Here is a 19303-nt window from a genome sequence, read left to right as displayed (position 1 = left end):
CTGTACCGTGTTCTCTGTCTCTGACCACCTCCTGTACCGTGTTCTCTGTCTCTGACCACCTCCTGTACCATGTCGCCAGTCTCTGACCACCTCCTGTACCATGTCGCCAGTCTCTGACCACCTCCTGTACCATGTCGCCAGTCTCTGACCACCTTCTGTACAATGTCGCCAGTCTCTGACCACCTCCTGTACCATGTCGCCAGTCTCTGACCACCTCCTGTACCATGTCGCCAGTCTCTGACCACCTCCTGTACCATGTCGCCAGTCTCTGACCACCTCCTGTACCATGTCGCCAGTCTCTGACCACCTCCTGTACCATGTCGCCAGTCTCCTACCACCTCCTGTACCATGTCGCCAGTCTCTGACCACCTCCTGTACCATGTCGCCAGTCTCTGATCACCTCCTGTACCATGTCGCCAGTCTCTGACCACCTCCTGTACCGTGTTCTCTGTCTCTGACCACCTCCTGTACCGTGTTCTCTGTCTCTGACCACCTCCTGTACCATGTCCCCGGTCTCTGACCACCTCCTGTACCATGTCCCCGGTCTCTGACCACCTCCTGTACCATGTCCTCGGTCTCTGACCACCTCCTGTACCATGTTCTCGGTCTCTGACCACCTCCTGTACCATGTCGCCAGTCTCTGACCACCTCCTGTACCATGTCGCCAGTCTCTGACCACCTCCTGTACCATGTTGCCAGTCTCTGACCACCTCCTGTACCATGTCGCCAGTCTCTGACCACCTCCTGTACCATGTCGCCAGTCTCTGACCACCTCCTGTACCATGTCGCCAGTCTCTGACCACCTCCTGTACCATGTCGCCAGTCTCTGACCACCTCCTGTACCATGTCGCCAGTCTCTGACCACCTCCTGTACCATGTCGCCAGTCTCTGACCACCTCCTGTACCATGTCGCCAGTCTCTGACCACCTCCTGTACCATGTCGCCAGTCTCTGACCACCTCCTGTACCATGTCGCCAGTCTCTGACCACCTCCTGTACCATGTCCCCAGTCTCTGACCACCTCCTGTACCATGTCCCCAGTCTCTGACCACCTCCTGTATAAAAATATTTTTTAAAAACAGTCATTTTCGGTATCGGTGCTGTTTCGGTATCGGTTTCGGTTTTCGGCCTAGTGTATTTTTCATTTTCGGTATCGGTTTCGGCACCAAAAAACCCATTCGGTGCATCCCTAGTGTATATGCAGTAAAACATGCTTGTTATACTCACTGTGGAACTTAAGGGGTTAATTCTCTGCATTATGTAATAAGGCTGTTTGATCCTGTCTTCTCTGATCCTCTCCTTCTTTTACTGTCCCCAATCCATCTGCTGATCGAACAGAGCCTTGGGGGCAAGCAACACATACTCAGTTTGGTGTGTATTGCTAGAGAGTTATTTTTTTTCTTGGGAGGGTGCATGTGATCAGCACAGGACCAATCAGCTCTGTACAGACAGAGGGTCAGGGGTCCTGCAGCCACATAGGACAATGCAGGGAGAAAAACTTTAACCAGATACTGATAGAAGTCACAAGACTGCTATATACTGCTGATGAGAAAAGGTATTTAGCAGTATATATTTACTAAAACTATTGCATTTCCATGTTCTGTGTACTGTGTAGAGCATATATAGTGAATGCAGGGTCCTGGGTTTAATAACACTTTAAAGTTTCACTTCGATCAGATACTGTATGCAGAGAGAACCCATTTCTAACCACCTGTTCGCAGTTACGTACCTTGGGGATTGTTAGGGCCAGTTTACACTATGAATTGCATGGTAAGGCACTGTGCGTTCCTGTGCGATTCACATGCGATCTGCATGCAGTTCTATTCAAACTAATGGGCTGAAATCACACTGAAAATAATGCATAAATTACTTTATAAAACACACAGCAACAGGATTGCATGGTACTACTGCCCATGTGATGCGGTGCAGGCAAAAACACTGCATTTGCGACCTGCATCTGGAGTGTCATTAACCACTTCTCACCCGGCCAATGCATATATACGGCCGGGTGGGAGCCGTCTACTCCTGATAGGACGTTCAGGAACGTCCTTCAGAAGTAGCGCGATTCCGATGTGCTTGTGCCACCCGGACACGGCACATCTCAGATCGGCAGGAGGACTCTGTGATTGGCCCTCCTGATCACATGACGGCCGTGTCCAATCACGGCCATCATGTGATGTAAACAAACAGCCGGTTGCTAGGCAATCGGCTCTCCTCTCCTCACACGGAAGTCATCGCTGAGGAGAGGAGAGCAGAACGCTGCAGCCGGCTGATGATCAGTGAGTATGGGCTGCTTTTTACAGCTTTTTACTCACTGATCATCAGTGTAGTGTAAACACACAACACACCACACAGTACAAACACAGTCCCCACATATGTCCCCAAAACACACATGTCCCCAAAACATACATGTCCCCAAATAATAAAAACACATGTCCCTAATAATAAAAACATGTCCCCCACATATGTCCCACTAAAATCACATGTCCCAATGATTATCTGCACACATATGTACATGATCATTTGCGTCCATATGTCAGTGATCACACAAACCAATTATTATACACTTAACGGAATTTTTTTTACCAAAAACATGTAGCAGAATACATTTTGGCTTAAATTTATGACAAAATTTGATTTTATTGGATTTCTTTTCAAATAGAAAAAAGAAAATATTGTTTTTTTTCCAAAGTTCCACTTTTTTTTGCGCTTATATTGCGAAAAATAAAAACGGAGCCGTAAATAAATAACACCAAAATAAAGCTCTATTTGTGCCAACAAAATCATAACAATTTCATTTGGGTACAGTGTAGCATGACTGCGCAATTGTCACTGAAAGCGCGAGAGCGATGAAAGCTGAAAATTGGGCTGGGAAGGAAGGGGGTGAAAGTGCCATGTATTGTAGTGGTTAAGTTAACATTGACACCTGCTGCAGATCGCAACTGCAGACAGGCAAAGATGGATGCGGCCTGCAGCGTGGACGGCGCGGGGTACGTTTTCAGGTAAGTGTCACATAATGTGCTACTATGCACATTAATCCATAGGTCTTGGAGGGGGGACCTATGCTGTTTTTTTTTATTTGGCTTGGGGTTCCCTTTCAAGATCCTCAGAGCAGAAGATCCGCATGATCCGACTTCAATGATATTCAATGGGCTAAATTAGGATCAAAGTCGGACCAGCGTAGTTTGGAAACCTTTTTCAAAGTTGGACCAGAGTAGTAATAGGAGCCTTTTTCAAAGTCTTACCAGAGTAGTATAGGAACCTTTTTCAAAGTCTTACCAGAGTAGTATAGGAACCTTTTTCAAAGTCGGACCAGAGTAGTATAGGAACCTTTTTCAAAGTCGGACCAGAGTAGTATAGGAACCTTTTTCAAAGTAGTACCAGAGTAGTATAGGAACCTTTTTCAAAGTCGGACCAGAGTAGTATAGGAACCTTTTTGAAAGTCGGACCAGAGTAGTATAGGAACCTTTTTCAAAGTCGGACCAAAGTAGTATAGGAACCTTTTTTAAAGTCGGACCAGAGTAGTATAGGAACCTTTTTCAAAGTAGTACCAGAGTAGTATAGGAACCTTTTTCAAAGTCGGACCAGAGTAGTATAGGAACCTTTTTGAAAGTCGGACCAGAGTAGTATAGGAACCTTTTTCAAAGTCGGACCAAAGTAGTATAGGATCCTTTTTCAAAGTCGGACCAGAGTAGTATAGGAACCTTTTTCAAAGTCGGACCAGAGTAGTATAGGAACCTTTTTCAAAGTCGGACCGACTTGTGTCAGACCAGTTAAGACAGCTCTAATAGGGATTTATACAGGTCATGTGACATGTGCTCCCAATGTCGGAGCGTAAGCAGTGTGAACCCAGCCTAAAACCTACATCAGATTTTGCACTCTCCAGTTTTAGTAAATCAACCCCACTGCATGTTATAGAGCTCTGCCCAAAAATAGTGATTGCATGTTTTTTGTGTGCTGAAGCATGTTAGGGACACATTCCCAGTGAATTGCGTTACTATGCGTTAACATATTTAAAAAAATGGGGAAATGTGTGCATACTGTAGGTGTGCATAGAGCCTTATGAAATGGATGGCCTCAGTGAATAACAAGGCAGAGAAGTTTAGAAGGAGATACTTCCGCCTCTTGATGCCTGTATTTTTTTTTTGCAGGGCGGTCCTATTCACTTACATGATATAGTCTGACAGGCAAGTGTTACCTGTCAAACTTGGCAGGTGGCATTAAAATTGGCACATTGTAATGCAAAGCAATTTGTACTCACCAAAGTGGCACCATGTTTTCTTATAAGTGGGTGGTTGGAGGGTGGTAAAAGCGTGGATAAATTCTCTGTTTTTGAAGCTCATCCACATAATGATGGTGGGTGGAGAAATCCTCCCCACTGCACTATGGCAGTGGGAACTCCTCCACTGTTAGAATACACCAATCAGTGCTGCAACCAATTGGCTGCAGACACTGATTAATAAAAAAATTACCAACAGACCCATTCAAGAGAAGTTGACCATTAGATTGACGTCTCTGGGAACAGCCATAAATGGCCAGTTCCTGTTGGCCAGTTCCTGCTGAATTGGTCAAATTTTGGCCCATCTATGGCTCATTAGGTTCAAAAAAAGGGGGGGGGGGAACAAGGGGGACATTGGGACTTTAAATGAAGTATGTGGTAGCAAGAGAGTACAAGGTGAACTAATAGGAATTTTATTCATCGTTGCAATTGGATTTACAATAAATAAATAAATAAAATGATAAACAAAGTAATAAACAATACATGATAATGGTAATAGTGATAATAATAATACAGCATGATAATAACATAAATATCACAAGGTATCATAATAATAAAACTCCAAAGTTCACCGCAGCAGGATTGAATAAAAGCATATGTAGCATAATGCCTGCAGGACCAAGGTCTTTGTGCACCAATTAGGGTAATGTATAGTAACGTCAGAAATTGAATGTATTCAAAAGAAGCACGGCATATGATAGCTCTACGCACGTTTCGTGGCCTTTGTACCACTCATCAGGAGCAGAGCACGTGTTCAATCTATAATAAAGAGTAATATGATATTCAGATATTCAATATACACCCCCAACCGGTTGGGGGTGTATATTGGACGACTTGCGTCACCCACCTACTAGACCACTAGTGCACTCACCTAAGTGAGTAAGCATGTATTAGATGTGGGTGACTTGTTTACCCCACCCTTTTTCATGCGTTTTTATTATTATTTTTCATTTACCTTATTTCTGAATACCATATTACTCTTTATTATAGATTGAACACGTGCTCTGCTCCTGATGAGTGGTACAAAGGCCACGAAACGTGCGTAGAGCTATCATATGCCGTGCTTCTTTTGAATACATTCAGATTCTGACATTACTATACATTACCCTAATTGGTGCACAAAGACCTTGGTCCTGCAGGCATTATGCTACATATGCTTTTATTCAATCCTGCTGCGGTGAACTTTGGAGTTTTATTATTATGATACCTTGTGATATTTATGTTATCATGCTGTATTATTATTATCACTATTACCATTATCATGTATTGTTTATTACTTTGTTTATCATTTTATTTATTTATTGTAAATCCAATTGCAACGATTAATAAAATTCCTATTAGTTCACCTTGTACTCTCTTGCTACCACATACTTCATTTAAAGTCCCAATGTCCCCCTTGTTCCCCCCCCCTTTTTTTGAATACAATAGGGATGGAAACGCATGACCTTACCAGGCCATAGTTTCATTTAAAGTCCCGTGGGATGGAAGCACATGACCTTACCAGGCCATAGCTCCGTTAAAAGTCCCAATTAATGTCCATTATGCATCACACTACATCATTAGGTGCAGGAAGGCTTCTATGTTCTATGATAATTATGATCATTTCATATACACAATGCAATACAAAGTTCTGTAAAACTGATGGCTTTGAACATCCCGGGGCTGATTTACTAAAGCTGGAGAGTGCAAAATGTGGTGCAGCTGTGCATGGTAGCCAATCAGCTTCTAACTTCAGCTTGTTTAGTTAAGCTTTGACAATAAAACCTGGAAGCTGATTGGTTTCTATGCAGAGCTACACCAGATTTTGCACTCTCCAGTTTTAGTAAATCAACCCCCCTCTATGCACTTTCTGATGGAACAAAGGACACGTGAACGTCAATGTGCTCTACAACACTGTGACCTTCAATCACATGTACACATTCCTTTAAAACCCAACAGAACTACATTGTATATTGTTCTCATTTTATCAAATAAAATAACCAACATTACAATGTTGCAAAAAAGTAACACAAACACAATATATTAAGATAGTTTATATACAAACCTTCAATCTCAAAACAACCTTCAGGAACCGGATGCATGATCATTGGCCTCTGAGTAACAATTAACAAGTAACGAGTCTTTCACCAGATTTAAGCCGCAATAAATCCATAAAATCAAATATGGAATATATTGCAGCTTACCACTTCTTAGATGTGGTGGCTGCATTTGTTTTCCCTCTGTTTTCACCTGGAGATCTGGTCAGTAACACACCTCCTGTATTAGGCCCCGTTCATATCTTTTTAAGTGCTATTTGCCTATGTTTCCGTGTGTTGGGCATAGGGCAGCTTATTCACTTTAATAGGCTGCCCTATGCTCATTTGTTACCCAAAAGAAGCTCCTGCTCCTTTTTGGGAGATAGGTTTCATGCAGTATTTAACCACTTCAATGCAGGGCATTTTCACAGTCTTACAACAACAGGCAAAGTTTTGTCAACCTTTGCAATGAAGATGGAGACTCGCTGCAAAAATTTCATTTTTTTGCCCCTGGAGATTAGCTTTAAAGGATAGTAAATCATAACTACAAGTCACTTTTATACTCAGCTGTATACCCAATCTAGTGATTTCCATATTCCCTTTGCCACCTACATACCCCCATCCACTACCCTATCCACTGTCCTCCTACCAACCTGACTGCCTGGTGAATCCAAGTGAAAAAAAAAAAGCCAGAGTATGCTCCAAAACCTGGGCTAGGTCAAGGCCAAGGATCTTCTGCCTACCACATGTGACTGCATCCAAGAATCCAGCAATGCATCATGGGAAAAAGGAGACAGTTACATGCACCCCATACCTGGAAGTACCAGTCATGGTAGGAAAATGGAGAGAAGGTAGAACATGAGGATGGCATAAGAAGGAACTGACCTGCCTGAAGAGTTTCCAGTGACAGCTGTGTAACTCCCAATGGGCATCTGAGGAGATGACAAGCATTTCTACAGATGAGAATAAAGTTGACTTTACATCAGTAGAATTTCGTTTGCTAAATGAGGGCAGGGACTGATGTGAATGCACAATATACAGACAATATGTAAAGCGCTGTGTAAATTGTGGGAAATAAGTAAAACAGTGCCGGTGTCTTGTCGAATACTGGGCCCTGTCGGATAGTGTCCGCCCTGTACTGCGAAAGTCTCCGAAGGTGAACAGCGCCTGCACACTGAGTCCAGGTTCAAGCCCCACCATCCAAGTGGACATAGAGTTAGAATAAAAAATTGCCGAGGCCATGCCAAAGCATGGCGAGTGAAGCGTGGTGAGCGAAGCGAGCCCACGAGGGGCCCTGTTATTAAGTGCATACCGTATGTCCACTTGCATGGTGGGGCTTGAACCTGGACTCAGAGCAGAAGGTGCGCGGTATGGGGCGGACACTATCCGATAGGGGGACAGTTCTAACCAGAACACCGGTTCACACAGGGGCAACCCGGCTAACAGCGAGATGGCAATTTGAAGGCAACTTCAACGCAACATTGCGCAACTTGACTTAAAGTTGCCTCCAGGACAGGCGAGTTTGGCTGTGACCAATCACAGAATAATCAGCTCTGTGGGAGGGAGGGGGGTACCTGGATAAATTATTTTCTTTTTCCTGTAAAGTCGCTTCAATATAGATAGAGATCTGACTTGGAGGCAACTTCCATTAAAATCTATGGGTACAAGGTGCCTAGAAGTCTCCTTGAAGTAGTACAGGAACCTTTTTTGAAGTCGGAGCGACTTCAGAAGTGTACATTAAGAAGGCTCTTAGTCACTTCTTTCTTATGTCCAGCTACTTGGGGCAACTTGAGGTCTAAGTCGGATCCCAAGTCGCTGTAGTAGGAACCGACGCTAAGAGCTGGTTCACACAGGGACGACGCTTAGCCGCCTGACCCGTTCTGTACTATGAAACCGTTTTAATAGGAGCGACTCAAGTCGCTCTGGCTTAGAAAAAGGTTCCTGTACTACTTTTGGGGCGACTTGCATTGACTTCTATACAGAAGTACACTCGCACTGCAAGTTGTGCTGCCTCAGTGTGAACCGACTCTTACTCTATTACTACTTATGAATAAAGAAAAAAGATACAATGACTCTAGTTCTCCTAGTCAAATGAAAAAAAAATTAAAAATAACAAGGCCTATTGCACATTGCTGCCTAAAAACTCAGTGTTTGTAGGCATACAGGCATTTCTTTTACTGATCTAAATGCAGCCCATTTTTTTTTCAACGTACACACAAGCGGGAAAACATGTGTTGCACATAGACGAATACATTTTTTTTTTTTTTAATTACAGAGATTTATGTTACCCGTGCGAATTGTATTCACATATTTACACATGCAGGAAATATGCACATACGTGTATAAAATAGTCATTTTAAGAGGTTAAAATTCCATTCCGAGAGCTAAAATTTATTTTAATCGTGTACGCACAAATACGCTCAAATACATGTAAAATAAATGCTAGAGATTACTGATGTTCACACATCAATCCCATTTACAAGTGTCCTATTGATAATAAATAACAATAAAATAGCTAGAGCAGAGTTTGCATCTTGGTTAGTATCAGAGTCGGGGTCTGTATGTTTTATGTAACAAAAAATACAAAATAATCTTTATTTAATGTTAGAGTATTTTAGGTAGAATAAAAAAACAAAAACAAAAAAGATGTGTACTTTCGTTTCTTGGCCCTACTACCACAAATAATATATGCATATATGGTACAACAAGAGAAGAGATATTTATTTCAGTATTTTTCTTTTGGTTGTGGATTTTTTAATTTATTTTTTTACTATTTTTGGCAAATTTTCCTTGATAAAAAAAACAAATCAGGAGCCGCCAAATAAAGGCTCAATTTTTCCAGAAAAATATGCAGTATAATTCATCGGGAATAAACGAAAGCAGGCCATACACAGTTCAAATCTGGACCGGTTCAACAGAAGATTCGAACCATTAATGGGCGGGTTGAATGTATTAAGTCGATCGATCAACTTGGGTATAACCAGTCTGTCAGATTTGCTTCCGATTGTTGCAACTGCTATGGATAACCACTGTCTTCTCCCCAGCCGGGAGCAGACAATGGCCCGGCAGGAGGAATTCCACCGTCAGCACTGTCTGTGATGATGCGGGAATCATGAAAATTGCTTTCCTGCAACCCGTGGTTGCAGGAAAGAACTTCGCACTGCGTATGGCCGGCCTAAGTAGTTTTGATGATATAAACACATGCCAAAGTTTCAAAACTCAAAACAATAAGATTTGTATTCCCCTCCAAGCATGAAGGGGGTTAAACATATCTTAAAAGGAAAGACCTTTTGTTTTCTACAATGAACAACGCATTTACGTCTTTTTTTTTTTACCAACTTATGCAAAACTGACCGCTACGAATGGTTGTCACGGGCAATGCAGCAAGTTATCTACATAGGGCCCCATATTTTGTGACTGATGTTTTCACAAAACGCCAGGGAGGGGGTCAATAGGCACAGCATCAGGGAATGACTGTAGGAGGTCATGCATCCATTCATCCATCCGGAGAGAAGTCTTTTCTTCTCTCCAGCACTTTGTCCGCTCACTGAAAGGGCTCTGGCATTGAAAGCAGGACGAGCCTTTCATAGGGTCTCCAAATCACTATCACCATGGTAAATGAAACATCTCTAGGCAAGTGTTCAACTGCAGAAATACTTTCCTTGCATCACAGGCGACGGTCACTTATTACTCCACGCAGATTCATCTCCACCAATGAACTAACGGCATGTGGGCTATTCCTGGAAACGTACGCTAGAGAGCCTAGTTATCACTTCCATCTTAGATTCACTCATGGTGAATGTGAATGTGCACACTATTAAAATATTTACATCAAAAAGAAACAAAACTAAAGTAACTGTTCACACTTTGACTTTACATCTGCAAATCAAACTAATTTGTGGCATATATCACTTTCAAAGGTAAGTTAAAGTGTTACTAAACCCAGGACCCTGCATTCACTATATCTGGTCTCCCACAGTACACAGAACATGGAAATGCAATTATTTTAGTAAATATAAACTGCTAAATACCTTTTCTAATCAGTATATTGTAGAGCTGCATGATTTTGTCCATAATGAGAATCACTATTTGTTTGCTTAGAATAAAAAGATCACAATTCTCACGGCATAAAATATTTCACATTATACAAAAAAAATTTGGGCTAACTTTACTGGTTAGTTGGTTTTTTTTTTGTTTTTTTTATTCATTAAAGTAACTTTTTCCCCAAAAAATTACATTTGAAAGACCGCTGCACAAAATATAGTGTGACATAAAATATTGCAACAACCACCATTTTATTCTCTAGGGTCTCTACAAAAAACAAAAACAAACTAATATATATATATATATATATATATATATATATATATATATATATATATATATATATATATATAGATATATATATATATATATATATAGATATATATATATATATATATATATATATATATAGATAGATATATCTATATATATATATATATCTATATATATCTATCTATATATATATATATATATATATATATGTCATTTTCTAGCAAAAAAATAAAATTCTTTTAACTTGAAACCAATAGATGTCAGAAAAAGGTTTTAGTGTTTAAGTGGTTAAACTTTCCGTATTTACCCAAAAATATATTCCTTTGACAAATTGTTACAATGTTCATACTTAAAGTGGTGTTCCAGCAGAAATTTTTTTTTTTTTTAAAGTCAGCAGCTACAAGCACTGTAGCTGCTGACTTTTAATAAGGACACTTACCTGTCCAGGGCTCCCGCAATGTCGGCCCTGCCGAGGCTGATACGTCCCTCGTCCCTTAGCTTGTGGCTTCACTGCCCGTATCCTACTGTGCATGTGCGAGTCGCGCGACGCTTTGTGAATGGGGCGCACTGTGTTCTGGGACACACACATTTCCCAGAACACAGCACGCCCGATTCCCCCAGAAGACAACGCAAGGAGGAGAGAAGACTGAGGATCACCGCGGAGTAGGAAGAGGCAGATTAGGAAGACTGCCTAGCAACAGGGGTTTCTAGAAAGTTAAAAAAAAATAATTACATTTTTTTAAAGAATATTAATGCAAATTTTTTTTTTTTTTTTTTTTTTTTTTTTAGGGTGGCCCTCCACTTTAAGTTCCACTGCTAAAGAATGTTGTGATTCTTGGCAGACTGCCCATTTTTTTTTTCTTCCTTTCTTTTGATGGCTGTCGGCTTCAGAAGAGCAGAGACAATTCTCTGCATATAAAGAATCAGGAAATACTGTACATTTGTCAAGATCGCAATGGGGCAAAATCGCAATAACGATTCTTGACAATTAATCGTGCAGCTCTAGTATATTGCAGTCGCGTGACTTTTATCAGTGTCCAGCAGGGCACTGGTTAAAGCTTGTAGGAGGAGTTTTCATTCTCCTCTGACTGTCCTATGAGCCTGCATGACTCCCTGACCTTCTGTCTGGAAAGTGCTGATTGGCCCTGTGCTGATCACATGCACCCTCCCAAGAAAAAAAAAACTCTCTAGCAATACACCCCAAACTGAGCATGTGCAGAGTGCCTCCAAAGGCTCTGTACTATCAGGAGATGGCTTGGGGACTGTGGAAGAAGGGGAGAATCAGAGAAGACAAGATCAAACAGCCTTTTTACACAATGCAGAGGATTGACCCCTTAGGTTCCACGGTGACTATAACAAGCATGCTTTACTGCATATACAGACTCTGTGTGGAGCAATCGTGGGTGCCTGGTGGTCATGGCAAGCGTATCGGCTCCGGAGTTGCTCTGCTGGCACGCACGTGATATTACTGTTGTGGGTTTAGTAACACTTTAACAAGAGGCTTCATAATACGGTCCCACTTAAAGCAGATCTTCTGTCGTATCCACCCAAAAAAAAAAATTAAAAGGCAGCAGCTACAAATACTGTAGCTGCTGACTCTTGATAAAAGACCTGTCTAGGGATCCAGCACTGTCCTCACCCGAGCCAGTTTTTCACAGTTTTTGGGGTCCCCAACACTGATATTTCTGTAGGAAAACAGTACTGTACACATCAAATGAAAATCATTCGTTCTCTTCATGTACAAGAAACATTTTGAAGAGCTTGTCCCTTCGGAAATTTTTGTTTTGAAAGTCTCAACACACGATCCAAAAATGTAATGATTGTGCTTAGCATGGATTTTTTTTCCAATTCACCCTCAGTTCAGTTAGCTTTTTGCCCCCCCCCCTTCTATTTTTCCCACTAGGAGGCGGGGAAGCGGGTATCTGGTTTTTATAGTTCCCTGCTCCCACTTCCGGTTGGAACGCCGGACTGGATCCAACGGAAGTTCCCCTCTCCCCTACTCTGCCCACCTTCTGAGCCATGTCCCAGAAGTAGAGTGCAGCTCACGCACGCGCAGTGGGAAGCTGACTGAGAAGCTGCAAGAAATCACAGCTGGCTGCGCATAGGAAACATGCCGGCGCGAGAACCCGAAGACCGGGGGAAGAACCAGTTCAGGTGGACTCCTGGACAGGTAAGTGTCTTTTTACTTACAGGATTTGTAGCTGCTGACTTTTAACTTTTTTTTCAAACAGGGCGAAGAACTGCTTTATAGTGGTTGTAAAGTCAGAAAGTTTCAATACATTAAGATAAAAAGCCTTCTGTGTGTAGGAGCCCAACTCGGCCCCCCTAATACTTACTTGAGGTCTCTCTCTCTTTCTCCAGTGATGTCCACGAGTGTCTCAGCCAATCCGTGATTCTCCCTCCTGATTGGCTAAGACACAGCAGCGGTGCCACTGGCTGCCACTGCTGCCAGTCAAAGTCAGCTAGCCAATCAGGAGAGAGAGGGTGGAGGGGTCAGGCCACAGCTCTGTGTCTAAATGGACAAAGGGAGTTGTGGATCGGCTCGGCTGCTTCCATAGCAAGCTGCTTGCTGTGGGGACACTGAACAGGAGGGAGGGGCCTAGAAGAGCCGACGAGGGACCCAAGAAGAAGAGGATCAGGGCAGGTAAGTATAACATGTTTGTTATTTTTATAGACAACAACACAATACTAATCTCCTGCGCTTGGGTGCTTAGTCTATGAATAAGTGGAGCGACCAACCCTCTAAATCAAACAGTGCCTGCAGTCTTGCTGCCCTCCTCAGAGCAATGGGTATTCTTAAAACTGGAACAAAAAATGAGAAAAGGGGGGGGCACCGACCTTGTGCATTACCAATTGTAAATTTTATTACAAGCTATAACAGCAATAATCATACGAGCGTGTAAAAGAGGCTTATCAGTTGGTGAGACTGCGTCGCTGAATGTCTGAAACCTGGAACTGATATTGGAGGGGTCAGATGGCATCCCAAATGGCTGACGCGTTTCAAGGACAAACCATCTTCCTCAGAGCCTAAGCGGTCAATCAGCGGTCAATGACCGGCCAAAACACTCCTGGACATCGCTGAATAGACATGGGGTTCAGGTAAGTATTAGGGGGGCTGATGCACACAGAAGGCTTTTTTATCTTAACCCCTTCCTGACCAGCCGCCGCAGTTGTACTGCGGTAGGCTGGCTCCCCTAGGTGAACTGACTGTACGTCGGTTCGCCTTTTGACCAATAGGGGGGGGCACGTGTATGCCAGCAGCGCAACTCCGGAGCCGTTCCGCTTGCCCGGCGGTCACGATGACCACCAGGCACCCACGATCGCTCCACACAGAGACAGAACAGAGATCTGTCAATGTAAACAGACAGATCACTGTTCTGTCAGGGGTGAGGAGACCGATCTGTTGTTCATACTAAGTATGAACGTACGAATCGCTCTTCTCACCCAGTCAGTCCCCTCCCCCCACAGTTAGAATCACTCCCTATGGAACACGGTTAACCCCTTGATCGCCTCCTAGTGTTAACCCCTTCCCTGCAAGTGACATTTACACAGCAATCAGTGCATTTTTATAGCACTGATCACTGTATGAATGCCAATGGTCCCAAAAATGTGTCAAAAGTGTCCCATCTGTCCGCCATAATGTCACAGTCCCGATAAAAATCGCTGATCGCTGCCATTACTAGTAAAACAATTAATAATAAAAATGCCATAACTCTTTTCCCTATTTTATAGATGTTATAACTTTTGCGCAAACCAATCAATGCACGCTTATTGTGAATTTTATTACCAAAAATATGTAGAAATATCTATATTGGCCTAAACTGAGGAAAAAAATAGCTTTTTAAAAAAAAAATTGGGGGTATTTATATTGCAAAAAGTTCAAAATATTTTGTTTTGTTTTCAAAATTGATGCTCTTTTTTTGTTTATATCGCAAAAAAATAAAAATAAGAAAAAATGCAGAGGTGATCAAATAGCACCAAAAGAAATCTCTATTTGTGGGGAAAAAATGACGTTCATTTTGTTTGGGTGCAGCAGCACACAACAGCGCAATTATCAGTTAAAGCGCCTTATCGCAAAAAAATGGCCTGGTCATTTAGCAGCCAAATCTTCCGGGGCTGAAGTGGTTAATGCATAGAATGCATTAAAGCGGAGGTCCACCCTAAAGTGGACCTTCCGCTCATTGGAACCTTCCCCCCCTCCGGCGCCACAATTGGCACCTTTCAGGGGGGAGGGGGGTGCAGGTACCTGTACAGTACAGGTATCTGCACCCACTTCCGGCGTAGATTCTGCAGAAGGTACGCCCCTTTCCGCAGAATCTACGCCCCTTTCCGAAGGTCCCCCGCTGCCTGCTGGGAAACACACGGATCCCAGAGACAGCGGGGACCATCCTTATTGTGCAGCGCAACTCGCGCATGCGCAGTAGGGAACCGGGAAATGAAGCCGAAAGGCTCCACTTCCTGATTCCCATACCTAAGATGGCGGCGGCAGCACCCGAGAGACGATCGAGAGATCGGCTTCGGGTGCCGACATCGCGGGCGCGCTGGGTGGGTAAGTGTCATTATTTTAAAAGTCAGCAGCTGCAGTATTTGTAGCTGCTGGCTTTTAAAAAATAAAAAATAAAACGGCGGACTCCCGCTTTAAGATAAAAAAAACCTTCTGACTTTACAACCACTTTATAGTGGTTGTATGCTCCGCTTTGTGATTTTGTGCACCATTTTAGGAGATATTCACCCTGCATGCAGCCTCTGACGCCAACGGCACATGCGCTCCGAAGGTCCGGCGTATCGTGCCAGAACTTCAGAGCTTCTTGTGGAAACTAAAGGCTCCTGCGTGCCTGTGTGTCTATGCACAGCGGCGGAGCATGCAAACCCAGGAGTAGCACTGGGGGAAAATATCAGCCTCTCAGCGGTGACCAGGCGCCGCTGCAGGGGGCTTCATTCTAAGGTAAGTACTAAAAAAAAAAACTGTAAGATAATGGCATAATGAGCTAGTATGTATACTAGCTCATTATGCCATTATCTTACAGGTTTTTTTTTTTTTTTTTTTTTAAATGGTTTACAACCGCTTTAAAGCGGACCTCCGGTCATTTTTTCAACTTTCCATCTATTAAATCCTCTGCCTTTGTTGTTTCAACTTTGGATAGTAAAACATTTTTTTTTCTGCCAGTAAATACCTTATACAGCCCACTTGTTGTATCTTGTCTGGTAAAAAGCCTGGGCTTATGGCATCATGCACAGCTCTCTCTCACACTCCCATAAGAGTTTGCCAGCAAGGGGGGGGGGGGGGGGTGAGTCATAAAAGGGCCAATGAGAGCTGCAGAGCTGGAGGTGTGCCTCTGTGTGAATCCAGGAAGTGAACAGGCAGCAGCTTCAGATGCCCACGGTTAAAATGGATACAACCAGGCTTAATGGAAGGAAATTTCTGCAGCATATTTGGCAAGTATAGAATCACATATATAAAATAATATGCAAAGTGGTTGGGAGGAAGCTTCAGAATGGCAAAGATGTTTTTATTACAAATTATGTGAGCAGACTGCAGTTCCTCTTTATGCGGCTACAGCAAACAAATGAAAAAATAAAATCTGATCATTGTACGCACCCCTGTTGGTGACAAATGGTTTAGATTATCTCTTTAAAGAGGAAGTAAACCCTGATGAGTTTACTTCCTCTTTCATTCCCTGCAAAGGTAAAGCATAATGGACTACGCATCGCATAGTAGCCCATTATGTGTCACTTACCTGACACAGGAGCCAGCGAAGTCACCGCTGTCCCCTGTAGTTCGGCGCATCCATCTTCTCAGTGGGTCTGGCCGCTCCGCCATTGTCATTCGGCGAAGCCGCGATGACGTCACTCCCGTGCATGCGTGCGGGAGCCGCCACGCGTGGCATATCACTGTTGATGGTGCCGCGCTCAGTGCGCCTGCGTGCCGCTGTCAACGGCGCATGCGCCATAGATAGCGGTGCCTGTCTTTCGGCAAATATCTCCTAAACCGTGTAGGTTTAGGAGATATTTCTTGGACCTACAGGTAAGACTTAATCTAGGCTTACCTGTAGGTCAAAGTGTGTTGTAAGGGTTTACAACCACTTTAATGCCCTGTACATACGGTCGGACATTCCGACCACAAAATCTGTCAGATTTTTTCTGACAGATTTTGGCTGAAACTGGTGTTGCATACACACAGTCGGACAAAGTTGTCGGAAAATCCGATTGTTCGGAACAAGGTGATGTTCGTTGCGTACGACGGGACTACGTAGAGGCTAGTAGCCAATAGCGTTGGTCTTGTAATTTTAATCTGAGCATGCGTGGCACTTTGTCCGTCAGGGTTCTCTACAAATGATCGGAAAAAGTCTGATTGGATTTTTTTGTCAGAAAATATTAGATCCAGCTCTGAATTTTTTTCTGTCAGAATTTCCGACGCAAAAAGTCCGATAGAGCGCACACACGATTGGATTTTCCGACAATATAATCCCATCGGACCTTTTCCGTCAGAATTTCCGACCGTGTGTACAGGGCATTACTCCTACATCTGCTGGACAGTGTGTTCTATTGAAAAACAACATCATTGGCTAAATTATCAGATAAAAAAAAAAGAAAAGAAAGCCTAAAAAAAGAAAATGAACGCAGCCATCACATCTAAGCTGCAGTATAAAAAAAAAGTTTGCTTTTGGCTTTAAGAAATCAAAGAGCAAAAGCCAATTAAAAGGAATCTATTTTTAAAGGACATCCTGGATAATAATTAAAAAAAATCCACTCTAGCAGAAAACTTCCCCTGTGCTGAGATGTACTTGTCATTTCAATGAGCTGCTGATCTGAGCCAGGAAAAGGAAATGACAAATCTAGAGCAGACAGTCACTGATGCTGCACAGGAGGGAGTGTAGTAGGTAGGTGACCAGGGGGAGGTAGGTCTATCCAGGTAGTCATCTATCATGGATGGGAGAATCTCTGAGATCCTTCCAACCCCTGATGACCCCCTCCTTCTCCTCCTCCTTGCCCTGCTGTGTTTGCATTGTAAGGATTCCTCAGCCTCCAGTGATGTGTGTTGTGGTTGTGGTTGACAGGAAGCCATGCTCCTTGGTAACCAAGTACAACAACTCTGCTCTACTAGTAAAGCAATCTGAAGTTTGCTCACCTCTTCCACAGGCACTTGTTAACTCATCACACATCTATTCCTATAGATGATCTTCAACTGATCACCACCATAGATTATCTACAGATTGTCCCAAAATAATCACCACCATACATGATCTACAGATTGTCCCCAAATGATCACCACCATACATGATCTACAGTTTGCCCCCAGCTGATCCCCCTCATACATGATCTACAGATTGCCCCCAACTGATCACCACCATACATGATCTACAGATTGCCCCCAACTGAAGACCACCATACATGATCTACAGATTGCCCCCCAACTGATCACCACCATACATGATCTACAGATTGTCCCCAACTGATCACCACCATACATGATCTACAGATTGCCCCAAACTGATCAACACCCTGCATGATTTACAGATTGCTCCCCACTGATCAGCACCATACACGATCTACAGATTGCCCCCCACTGATCAGCACAATACATGATCTACAGATTGCCCCCACAACTGATCACCACCATACATGATCTAAAGATTTCACCCCAACTGATCAACACCCTGCATGATCTACAGATTGCCCCCCAACTGATCACCACCATACACGATCTACAGATTGCCCCCCACTCATCAGCACAATACATGATCTACAGATTGCCCCCCAACTGATCACCACCATACATGATCTACAGATTGCCCCCTAACTGATCAACACCATGCACATCGATTTCTATAGACGAGCTATAGATTTCCCCTAACTGATCAGCATCATGCACATCGATATCTATAGACGATCTACAGATTGTCATAACTCATCATCACAATACACATCGATTTCTATTGACAATCTACAGATTGCCCCAACTGATCAGCACCATCAACCTCGATTTCTATGCACGATCTACAGTCTGCCCCAACTCATCATCACTACACACGATCTAGTTTTCCCCAACTGATCAGCACCTTGTACATCTATTTCTACAGATGATCTACAGTTTGTCCCAGCCGATCATAACATGCACGATCTTCAGATGAAATCAAAGCTGACCAGAGCTGTTAAGTGCTGCAGATCCCACGATCAGAATAATAAATCCCTGCAATAAATCCAGGAATTCTGCACACCGCAGGAGGAGAGGATGCCCAGCATAACCCACATCTGAAATCAGTGCCCCCCTCCTACCCATCACACCCAGGACCCCCCAACACTCACCTGTCACCATGCACTGGCTGTGTAGTGATGGCTGCCTGGGATCACCTTGTCACCTTCCAGCTGATCAGAGCTGCATTGCTCCTGCAGTGTGTAGTAAGGCTGTGTGTCCTCAGTGTGGAGGGGAATGAGCAGAGTCTGAGGAGGAGACTGTGTAGGAGGAGGAGGGCTCACATCTACACTCACTTTCTTCACTATGACTCTGCAGGAACCTGCACATTGCTATTGCATAACCTGCACATCACTAGGAGATGATCGCTGACAACTGGAGCTGGGTGACCGGCAGCAGCAGATCTGCCTGTATGTGGGGTGCAGTGATCTGATCATGGCATTACACTGGGGATCAGCTACTGATACAGGATTGGTCATCGGATGGGGGGACTGGAACT

At 43.4% G+C, this 19303-nt stretch overlaps 1 protein-coding gene across 1 annotated transcript in view; it reads right to left on the bottom strand.

Annotated features, from left to right (window-relative positions):
* The window catches only part of SYNE1 (spectrin repeat containing nuclear envelope protein 1), a 663643-nt gene extending 644601 nt beyond the window's left edge, over nt 1–19042 (bottom strand). Inside the window, exon 1 of the mRNA XM_077486324.1 lies at nt 18918–19042. The gene's annotated coding sequence lies outside the window, so the exon portion shown is untranslated. The remainder of the gene's footprint in view (nt 1–18917) is intronic.
* Between the last annotated feature and the right edge of the window lie 261 nt (nt 19043–19303).

Source organism: Lithobates pipiens, unplaced genomic scaffold (assembly GCF_037356315.1).
Source record: "Lithobates pipiens isolate NorthernLeopardFrog02 unplaced genomic scaffold, aLitPip1_a1.2 Scaffold_18, whole genome shotgun sequence".
NCBI lineage: Eukaryota > Metazoa > Chordata > Amphibia > Anura > Ranidae > Lithobates > Lithobates pipiens.
This window is presented reverse-complemented; position numbering and strand designations above follow the sequence as displayed.